This window comes from Penaeus chinensis, chromosome 23, assembly GCF_019202785.1.
Source record: "Penaeus chinensis breed Huanghai No. 1 chromosome 23, ASM1920278v2, whole genome shotgun sequence".
Taxonomy (NCBI): domain Eukaryota; kingdom Metazoa; phylum Arthropoda; class Malacostraca; order Decapoda; family Penaeidae; genus Penaeus; species Penaeus chinensis.
Genome location: NC_061841.1, coordinates 19,640,731 through 19,643,155, shown reverse-complemented (window position 1 = coordinate 19,643,155; position 2,425 = coordinate 19,640,731). Strand labels below are relative to the sequence as shown.

The following is a 2,425-nucleotide window of genomic DNA, read 5'->3' as shown; positions in this document are numbered from 1 at the left end:
GCAGCTTTGACATTGTTCAGATTTTACAATAGGTCATTGGAGCTATTGTAATTAATCTGTCTTTCAGATGAATTATTATTTTGAATATCATTGTTATTATTATTATTGCTGTTATTATCGTTAATGTTATTATTATTATTATTATTATTATTATTATTATTATTATTATTATTATTATGATTATTATGATTGTTATTAGTATTTTTTTGTTTTTTTTATGTTTTGTTATTGTTATTGTTATCATTATTATTATTATTATTATTATTATTATTATTATTATTATTATTATTATTATTATAATCATCGTCATCGTCATCGTCATCGTCATCGTCATCGTCATCGTCATCGTCATGATCATCATCATCATCTTCATCATCATCATCATCATTTTGATTTTATTATTATTTTTTGACAAATGCTGCTAGGATTGCTAAATGCAAAGGGAGAGTAGTTTAAGAATAATAAAATAAAACATCAAGTCACTACCATGAGTGTAACATTAAAGATGAGAGTGTAGGAACCCTTTGCAAGATTCAACAATACGTCTGTCCTTTTTATTTTATTATATTTATTTATTATCATCATTTAAAGGAATATGTTCAGTATCTCTTAACAAATATCAACCTTGAGAGTATTATCTGTATTTATTGAGAAATACTATGGAATGAGAAGTATCCGAAACAAAAGTACAGGAATGGTATATGATGAAAAAGCAATTACCTGTGTATTTTAAAAAAAGGATGCAGGTCTTCTCCTTGAGATGTGATTAATTTCTATGTGTAAATGTGTTATGTATATTTTGAATAATTTTTATTTGTTAAATGATATTAACATATTCAAAAGTAAAGATGCCTTTTATTTTTTATTTGTCAAGAATGTTTGTTTATCCTTTTATTGTAGTATAAGAGTATTTGCGAATTCCTTGTTACCTTGTAAATTCTTTGAAGTTAGTACTATACCGTTTTATATCTTGCTGTATTGTAAATAGTGATGCTGCTAACACAAAAAAATTACATTTATTTATTTACTGTTTTTGGTACATGGCAGTATTGTTATTAAGACTGTGCATATGTAAATAAAGATATGGAAGATATTCAATTCTTTGTCCAGGTCCTTTTTGTTTAAAATGCTTTGCTTGTTTTGGTGCTAATGATATGTACCTTCTGTAAATGGTTTTTAACATTAAAGTATTTTCGTTTGGGAAAGACTAATGAAAACAGAACATGCTCAAGATTTTTAGAGGCTGGAGTATTGTAAAGTGGATGGTACAACCACATTTATGTTATTTGAAATCTAGACAATAATAAAACAGAAAATGAAAATCATCCTTCAGAAATAAGCAAAACAGAGTTAGATTTATTCAAACAACTGATAAGACATCAGGGTATTACAGAAAAAAAAACAAAATGCTGCATTAGATTGACATAAATATGACTTAATTCTTCTAGCTACATTCAGATAAGAAGCCAATAACCACAGAGTAGCTCATTTAAACTTATCCTAGTTAACACTATGTACACATGTTAGGTTTCTTTGAAAAATTGACATGAGAGGAAAATGCTAATGGAAACTTACTTTTTTATTATTACAGAAATTGCTGTTGGTCCATTTTGTACTTCATGCAGCAAATGTGCTATATGTGTTAAACAAAACAGCTTTACTCTAAGACATATTATTTATAATTGAGTAAACGTTCAGAAACCAATGGGTTCCTCTCACCGGTTACTACTAGGAATTAAGCCGTGGAAGCTCCCCATGACCCACAAACTTGGCATCGACATTTGGGGGGGCATGTGGGTTATTGCGGGGTAAAATGTGAAAGATATACATAGCAGGTTAATGAATCATCCAATACAGGTGTCTGCGACCATTATGTTCCCCCGTGGAGATATAGACTTGCCCCTACTCACGCCGTGGAAATAAAATCAACGTGTTTACTGCAGGATAGAACGTCAAGACCCTGTAATTCCGTACACGAAGTTTCCAAAAGATTACATTCGAATTGGGATATATCTTCATTAATATCATTCGTTTTTTTTTCACAAATTTCTCAATAAACAGTGTTGGTTAGTTGAATATACACCAGACCGTTCCTTTGTAAATATGCACTTTCCTGTATAATCATTTTAAGTATGTGTAGACAGTGTATGTGTATGTGCAGTCCGCTGTTTAGAGGATAGGGAAAAGTACATAAATGCGGTTTTCAAAAGAAATGAATAAAAGTAGTACTCGAGAAGTTTTTACCATAACTACGTAATTGTGTAGAAGACAAGAATGAAGGGATTTGAAAAAGAAGAAAAAAAAAAAAAACAGCAATCATATGATATCTCTTATCTCTATCTTATCGAGCGAAGTAAGATTGAAATTATTATAACGGCAAAAAATGAGTAGGTTTATAAACGACTGTGATAAGCACACACAGTAA

The 2,425-nt window shown here is 29.6% G+C and overlaps 1 protein-coding gene across 2 annotated transcripts in view; it reads left to right on the top strand.

Annotated features, from left to right (window-relative positions):
* Positions 1 to 177, top strand: part of LOC125037412 (presenilins-associated rhomboid-like protein, mitochondrial) — a 4,045-nt gene extending 3,868 nt beyond the window's left edge. The window contains exon 2 of one of the 2 annotated variants that reach the window (XM_047630554.1): positions 1 to 177. This exon is cut by the window's left edge and continues 1,530 nt beyond it. The gene's annotated coding sequence lies outside the window, so the exon portion shown is untranslated. The other variant, XM_047630553.1, reaches the window with a different exon arrangement.
* The last annotated feature ends 2,248 nt before the right edge of the window (positions 178 to 2,425 follow it).